Source organism: Beta vulgaris, chromosome 2 (genome assembly GCF_026745355.1).
Source record: "Beta vulgaris subsp. vulgaris cultivar EL10 chromosome 2, EL10.2, whole genome shotgun sequence".
In the NCBI taxonomy this organism is placed as follows: domain Eukaryota; kingdom Viridiplantae; phylum Streptophyta; class Magnoliopsida; order Caryophyllales; family Amaranthaceae; genus Beta; species Beta vulgaris.
In genome coordinates this window covers 31,746,364-31,755,011 of record NC_079203.1, presented here as the reverse complement: position 1 = coordinate 31,755,011, position 8,648 = coordinate 31,746,364, and the positions used below count along the sequence as shown (strand labels likewise).

The window sequence follows — 8,648 nt, the reverse complement described above, 5'->3', positions numbered from 1 at the left end:
TTGGTGGTAACTTGAATTGAATAATGGATTGATCTTATCTTTTGTTATCACTATGATTGAGAAATAAAGCATGTTTATGAAAGTATGTGAATTATATATTTATAAGGTTTACAAGTCTTGCATGTAATTGTACTCAGTATTTCAACTGACTCGTATTTCCTATTTGTTTTGGCTTTGCCCTACTTTCCTTACGGGGAGTAGTTTTCAGGTTCATTGATGATTCATGATGCATCGGAAGAACCTTTTGGGATCACTATAATTAGATCATTATTTTAGTAGTCTTTAGACTTTTCATATTAGTATTGTGGTTTTTGGATAATAATATTATTTTTATAAATAAAGTTAGAAGTCTCCGCTGCATATTTTGTGTATCAAGTTATAGTATTGCCAAAATGTATTTATATGTGGCGGTAATACCTTAAGTTTCTCCACGCATTTTACGAAAGCATAAGTTTTTAAAGTGGAGAAATTTTGGCATGTTAAACTAAAATCATATATGAATCCATTTGATGCGTAATGCTTCGACCTTCCTTGTCATTAATACTTCATCAATTCCCATCTCCTTAATCTCTATTATATATGCAAAGGGGGAGGAAGATGGTGTTTTCCCTCTGAAGTTACTAAATTATCCTAAATGATTTAATGAAATGAAAAAGATTGCAAAAAAAACAATTTAAGGACCCTTTTTAATTTCAACTCGCCATTATAAACAAGTTAAAAATGATATGTGGATCAAATATTTCAATCAAAAAATTAAATAAACAAAATATCTTGACCTTTTTTTTATAAGAAAAAATGGTATACATGACATCCTGAAAAGTCAAAACACTCATATTACCTTTGATATTAATTTTTAATTCAGTCAAACCAACTCATTATGCCTATTATTTTTGTTCAAAATTCAATTCACAAAAAGTATATTAAAAATCACTCACAGCCTTTGCTATAATATATCTAAATTCATCTAATTATTAATCTTCACATTTTAAGTGTAATCACAACTACCGTATGAATGTAATATACAATAGAATAACAAGTTTTGGAATTAATGCACGCATCACGTGCATATAAGGCTATTGGACCCGGCAAAATGCACGTGTATTTTTTGTTTGATAATTTTTTTTTATTCTAGCATTACTGAATACATACATATATCTCATAATTAACTCATCAAAAGTTGGTGAACAATAAATAATGCATTGTATATTTAATGTTATTTCTCCATAATTATGTTATTTAATTGTATAAAGTGAATGAAATACTAAGGAAATTAAGTACTGACATTAATTATTAGTATATCTAGTAACATAATCAAATAAAATAATTGAGGAAGTACCTTATCACTTGGATAAAAACTAAAAAAAGTGTGACTCCTCTAATAAAATAAATACTATATTCGTGTATTTATTTTACTTTCAAGTGATCCTTTAAAACATGAGATCATCATTTCGCATTGACATACAATGTAGTTTATTTTATAACGAAATAGAATAGCTTTATGATTATTATTTAAAAGATAAAGCAAGCCTTGAGTAACATAAAATTCAATTCGATATAATTATAAGTTGTGATCATTATATTACAATATATTACAGATATAATTTTTCTATGTTCTACTATTTAATTTGAAATTTTCATTCATATCTTGAGATTCAATTACTCTTTTATTGCAATCAATATATTTTTGGTATTTAATCAGAATCTTTGGTATTGGTGATTAACGAAAAATAAATCTGTAATATATTTTCAAAAATTATTTAGACAACCCATAACATAGAGTTTAATTAGACATTATTAATTTTTAATTTTATGATTTCATTAATGTGTAAACTGAAATTTTCTAATTTGTAGTCTTATGCTATTTTAGGTTTTGATAAATCGATTAATTTTTAGTATTTTGTTCCAAATCCTAGAAAAGGAAGTCATCAAAAACATGTCTATTTGTAGGCGTTGAAAAACTAATCTCTTCCATTTCCTTTCCTCTTATCTCCGCTCTCTTATTTGTTAGGAGTCCATTTTTGAAGAGACGATCTCAGGTTAGTGTTAACGCGAGACCGCTGATGTCATGCTGACATCACGCGTGTGCACCAAACCAGCAGTAAATTTAGTTAAGCGCTTGCACCCATTAGTTATGCTAGCCTTAAATTGCTTCTGGGTGAATTAGTTAAGCGCTAAAGTATATTAGTTGCGCTGAAATATATTAGTTTATATAAAAATCAGATTATAATGCATTTTATTGGTCATAATTTCAATATCACGCATAAATAATTCTCTCTTTCTTAAATAACTAACGCACTAATTCTCTCTTTCTTGAATAACTATCGCATTTTTGCATTAGTTATGCCAACCTCAAATAACCAATGCAAAAATAATGTTTATTAATGCATACAATAAATAAAATTAATGACCTTAAAATCATAACTATTGATGACCCATACTAACAACCCTCAAAGTATAATTGTTAACCAAATATCAAAACTATAACCATAAAATCATGCATCATCCTATTTCTCTCTCACACTCACCACCCTTCTCCTCCTTCCTCTACTGCCATCCTTTTTGTTGTCGCCTCTGTCGGTGACATTGTCGTGCTCCGGTGCTGCTACTGTAATATCCCGAAAATTTAAACTTCGTTAAATTAATTAATAATAATTAGTGGCTAAAATTTTTCTTTAATAATAAGATGATTTCATTAGTTAAAGTAAGAAGACAAATAAATAACAAATTAATTACTAAAGAAATTTATGACATAAAAAGCAAAAAGAAAAAGAGAAAAGAAAAGAAAAGAAAAAAAAAAGAAAAAGGAAAAGAAAAAGAAGAAATTGAAAGAAACAGAAAACGTGAGTTTTCTGCTCCATAGCTCCATCTCAGTTTTGTCTTTCACAAAAACCCACCCATGAATTTCTAAATCAAAATGGGTTCTTGAACACAATCAAACCTATTTGCAAATAAAATTCATTAATCAAACCAAATCACCCATTCTAAAATCAAAATGAGTTTCTTGCACACAATCAAACTCATCTTCAAATATATATTCATACTCAACCCAAATCACCCAATAACCCATTTTTGGTTATTCAATTCCATCAATTCATTTGGGCAGAAATTGAAACTCAACCATGGCTATAAATAGCCATGTTCATCTCCTTAAACCATTCACCCAAACCACTTGAGTCTTCGCCGGAAAACACCACCCAAAACACCCCTCAAATCCCCTGTTTTTTTTCAATTCTCTCTCTCCTCTGTTTTCGTGCGACCACCGTAGCACCACCACCCTCCACCGACAACCACCGTCGCTATAACCACCACCGCCTGCTTCTGTTCGCAACCAACAACCACCGCGGCGCCAACCCAGCCGTATTCCCTTCTCCGTCGCTCAGCTTCTTCCCCCTCCTCTCGCCCAGTTTACCCCTCTCTCGTGTCTCCCTCCTCGTCACGTCGTTGACCCGCGCGCACCGCAACAGCACCACCGAACCACCGCCGTGCGACCGACACCAGCTTCGTGCTATTCCCCCTGCTCTGGTTCAACGTCTGCTCAAGTTGGAGCAGAGGTATAAAATACCTCTTTAACTTATGTTCTTGTTTTAATTAAGCTTGAGCCCAACATATATACTACCTCCGTTCTGTTTTAAATGAAATATTGGATGAAATGACACTATTCATTGATCAATTTTGACTCCAATTTATCGCTATTATATAAAGAAAAACATAGTCAAGTGGGATCTTGTTAGATTCGTCTCGATGCATACTATCAAATTATAACTTTTTTATATTTTTTACGCGTACACAACTATAGATATTAATGACTAAAGAAGCGCGTTGGGTTGCGTGAAAACGCAAACGTTTCATTTAAAACGGAACGGAGGAAGTATACCATTATAAATTACTCTTGGGCTTTGATTTCATTGTTTAATGATATTAAATGGATTGATTTTATCAAAGTAGTAAATGAAATGGACTAAGTGAGATAGTTAACTCTCTAATTAACTTGGATATTAAGATATTGTGGTTTAGTTAAAATATAATAAAGAGAACGTATTGTGTCGGACTCGTCCGACCATAATCTTGGTCGGACGACTTTCAGGTGGTTCCAATTTTTTTTCAGGTAGTCTTCATTTTTTTTTCAGGTGGTTCCAATTTTTTTTCAGGTAGTCTTCATTTTGTTTTCAGTTAGTCTTCTTTGTTTTTCAGTGGGTTTTTGTGCTTCAGTTAGACTTACTTAGGTTTCAGTTGGTCTTTATTCTTTTTCAGGTAGTCTACATTTTTCTTCAGGTAGTCGTCATTTTGTTTCAGTTAGTCCATTATTTCTTTCAGTTGGCCCATTATTTCTTTCACTTGGTCCAACTGAAAGAAAAGAAAGTCCAACTGAAAGAAAAGAAAGTCTAACTGAAAGAAAAGAAAGTCTAACTGAAAGAAAAGAAAGTCTAACTGAAAGAAAAGAAAGTCCAACTGAAAGAAAACAAAGTCTAACTGAAAGAAAACAAAGTCCAACTGAAAGAAAACAAAGTCCAACTGAAAGAAAACAAAGTCCAACTGAAAAGAAAACAAAACACTAACCTCTGCTTTCTCTCACATAATATCCTTTCTTATAAGCAAATTCCTATATTGGATATTATAAGAAACTGATTCCACATCAAGTGTGGCATTGTTTGTCTTTGTCATTGATCGTCATTTGTTTGTCATCTTAAGAGACAAATCTTTGGTTAGAAATCCTGCAACTTGCCTGGTGTCAGACTAATGAAATTTCAAAGGTATTTAGATGTTGCAGAGGATTCAAGCGCCAATAAAGAAACCGGTGAAGAGAAGGAAGAAGAGAACAAAAAGGAAGAAACTGCTCCTCGCCGAAGAACTAGATAATTTGGTAATGAATGTGTTATTGTTTTTCTTTAACATTGTGATCTTCGCAAGACAAAACTATACAGGAAGGGACAAACCGATGCTGGTTGCAAGAAGATATGGGTGCGTAAATGGTGTTTGTGGGATGCGACGGAGTTAGTGGTGGTTGAGTGAGAAGGAGGGAGGGGTAAAGGGAAAGAAGGGCGGCGAAGTCTGCATTCTCTTACTAAGGCTATTTGAGTATTGGGCTCAGCCCGTCTGACAGTAAGTATTGGTCAGACGGTCTGACCCAATACTTTCACTATAATAAAACTCATTATAAAGTATAACCCTTATAATTTAATTATTATGAACTTAACTATGACTAATAAATAACGATTTGTTTTAATAATATATTTCATATAACTCTAACTAATATATCAACTAAAGAATAATGAAAGTTGAGTATAGATCACTTGTCAGATTCACGCAGGCACTTACATATATTACACGAATAAAATAGTTATATTACGAGGTCTATAATTACAAGTTATTAAGCTGAATCATGGGATTAATGGCTATTGTTTTGATTAAATAACGAATATGTTTAAAGGGGATCTTATGACTAATAAATGATTAAATAATGGTACATGGCGTGATAATAGTATTGAGTATACTTCGTACTTACTTATAATTATAATATATCAATTAAAGAGTAATAGTAAATAAGTATAGTTCACTTGTTAAATTTGTATATGTTAAGGTAGCAGTTAATTATATACAAGAATGAAAAGTTCTATTATGAGTTTTATAATTACAAGTCATTGAGTATAATCATGAACCATAAGATTAATGACCATTGTTTTAATTTATAAAATGACGAATATGTTTAAAGGGACCATGTGACTAATAGAATGATGTTTTGAATTAAAGGTTAATAGAATTATAAAGTCTAAAAATTATAAAATACGAGATGGTTATAGTAATTAAGACGTCGTTTATAATCACAAGTAATCAATTACGACTTAGACGCTAAGTTGTAAAGTGAAAATGGCGTCTATGACTTTTTATCAACAACCAAGGATGTTAATATGTAAAACTCCTAAATACCTCCTAAAAATGGAAACATGATGAAAATGGAGCAGTAACCTCAGAATTCCGAATAAAATATTGATATGACTCTATTAATTCCTGAATTGATTATTAGATTAAAAAGGAAGAGATATTACAAGCTTTCCCCTACGATCAAGGTTGTTAAGCAGGATTCCAGGTAACGTCTACTACTAACACCCGCACTCCCCTTCCAACTGCGTTTTATGGTGCTTTTATATAATGCTTATGCTATGTTTTATATGGTGTGCGCGATATAAAATGTGCGACTATGTAACGTCTACTGCTAACACCCACACTCCCCTTCCAACTACGTTTTATGGTGATTTTATATAATGTTTATGCTATGTTTTATTTGGTGTGCGGGATATAAAATGTGCGACTATGTAACGTCTACTGCTAACACCCGCATTCCCCTTCCAACTACAGTTTATGGTGATTTTATTTAATGTTTATGCTATGTTTTATATGGTGCGCGGGATATGAAATGTTTGGCTATGCAAATGATTTGTTGACAATCTGAAATGACTTTACTATGATTTTTGAAAAATTACTCAAAAGAAACGAAACATGATAAATGAAAGTGAAAGATGGTGAATGGCAGTACTATGTTCTAAGGGTCGTGCACGTGTCATTATGTTATCTGGCGGCAACGCCACCTTCTGATGGGGGACAACGTCCTCAGTGGCACCCGCATTATGGCATTATATGCCACCTTCTGATGGGGGACAACGTCCTCGGTGGCTTTGCCTGGCATTATATGCCACCTTCTGATGGGGGATGAATATCCTCGGTGGCTATGCCTTCTCTGTACTCACCAAAGTAACCAAATGAAGTTTTCTGATAATGAAATGGGATAATGGAGATAATATGAACGTAAATTACTTTCCTGATTTGAAGTGTATGTTTATGAAATGATTTTTACAATATTCTCTTCTCCCTGTTTGCAAATAAAATGAATTGAAATGAATTTACGTTGTTAGGGTAGTATGTTACTGAGCCTCGGCTCACGACGTTTTGTTTTTCTGTTTTAGGTATGCATACGAAGATGAGATGACGTAGCAGTGAGGATTAAATTACTTTAGTGCGACTATGATGGTTATGTAATCCAAGTTTATGATCACTAGATTACGTAGCATCATCTATGCTTAAGCTATTTATATATATTTCTAGAATTAATACCACTATTATAGAAGTTTAGTGATATGAAAGAATGTTGCCTTGTACTTTCCTGTGTGGAGAGTACGACAGTGACGCACCGACTAAGCTAGGAAGGTCTTCCGCTGCTAATCTTTGTAATTAATTAACCTAATAGTGATGATTAGAAGTCGGGGTGTTACAGCTACCATTGGTGCTGTTATTGGTTGTTCTTAGTCCCATTTTCTCTCTCCTTTGCTTCTGTGGTACTGCTACCACTGTGCGTGTTGACTGTGCTCCTCCTCGTCGCCAGCGTGGGTCTTTTGTGTTGTCGGTGTTCAGGCGAAGCAGCTGCTTCCGTTCCCCTGCATTTGCTGCCCTCGTTCTCTCTCCTCGACATGGTGTTGCTACAATTTTTCTCTCACTCCTCTTCTCATGTGTTGCTGCTTCAGATGGTGGTGCATGCAGAGAGGTGCGGCGCCACCGTGAGATGGTGCTTTGAGTGTAGATTGATGTTACAACGTTCCCCCTCAAATCAGGCGTCGTTGAGAAGACGCGTAACAATTGATTGGAGGTAAAAGGGACTCGTCTCACGTTAGTGTTAACGTGAGACGGTCTTTTATAAGACTTTGTGATTTGTTAGATTGACAATGACATTTGAGATATCAATTTCCTTGGATCTTAATTGAGGGGTATATACAGTTTTTGCCCTCTCATTATACTTTTACCTCCTAAAAAAATACATATATGTACGTAAACCACTTTTCCATCTATTTTCTGTCCTAATATGAGCTCTCACCCGAATAATTCCTCGATCATCTTTCATGTGGTTAAGCCCGATCTTTTTCTAGAAACTTCCATTGTTTAGGGCATGTAAAGAAATCTTGGTCTCAAGATTCTTTCCCTAATTTGTAAAAGGTAAAAGATATTTTTTTTTTTCATTCTATAATCAGTCCATTATATAAAACTAGCATTTTTTGTACGCTATGCGTGCATGTCATATTAACATTTTTTCTCAATTAATTATAAAAAACATCAACATTACAAAAAAAAATTGATTTGAATAGACATTTATAGTTATTTTAAAATTTTAAAATATGTTTTTCTTAAATAAATGTTTCGTTAGTTCTTTTTAGTTACTTCCTCCATTTTCTAAATATCTTCCCTCTTTTCATTTAAGTGCGTTTCCAAAAGATCTTCCCTCTTTTACTTTATTCCTTTTTTGGAATTTTTTTTCCCTTTTTACCCTCTCATGTCCCTATCATATGGTCCACAATTACATTATTAATTCAATTTTACTCCCTTTCTCTCTCCTACTTTAACCCTTTTTATTTGTTTATTTATATTAACCCCTTTCTCTCTCCTATTTTACCCATCCCACACAAATGGATCCTCCTTGGTATCTGTAGGAACAATAACAAGGAAGATCTTTAGGAAACGGATGGAGTATTTGTTTATCATTATTCAAATATATTATTGAGAGGACATATAAAGCAGAAGAAAGCTTGTGCTCAAATAGAAGAAAGCTTGTGCTCAAATACAGTGGAAGAATTTGTGTATTTGGTTCAATCATTGACTATTAGTAA

General features: G+C 33.2%; 1 long non-coding RNA gene across 1 annotated transcript; it reads left to right on the top strand.

Annotated features, from left to right (window-relative positions):
- The first annotated feature begins 2,701 nt into the window (after positions 1 to 2,701).
- On the top strand, positions 2,702 to 7,270 carry LOC130590363 (uncharacterized). Its single transcript, XR_008968052.1, has 3 exons — positions 2,702 to 3,551; positions 6,023 to 6,085; positions 6,960 to 7,270. It is a non-coding gene; the product is annotated as an uncharacterized LOC130590363 (long non-coding RNA).
- Positions 7,271 to 8,648: the final 1,378 nt, after the last annotated feature.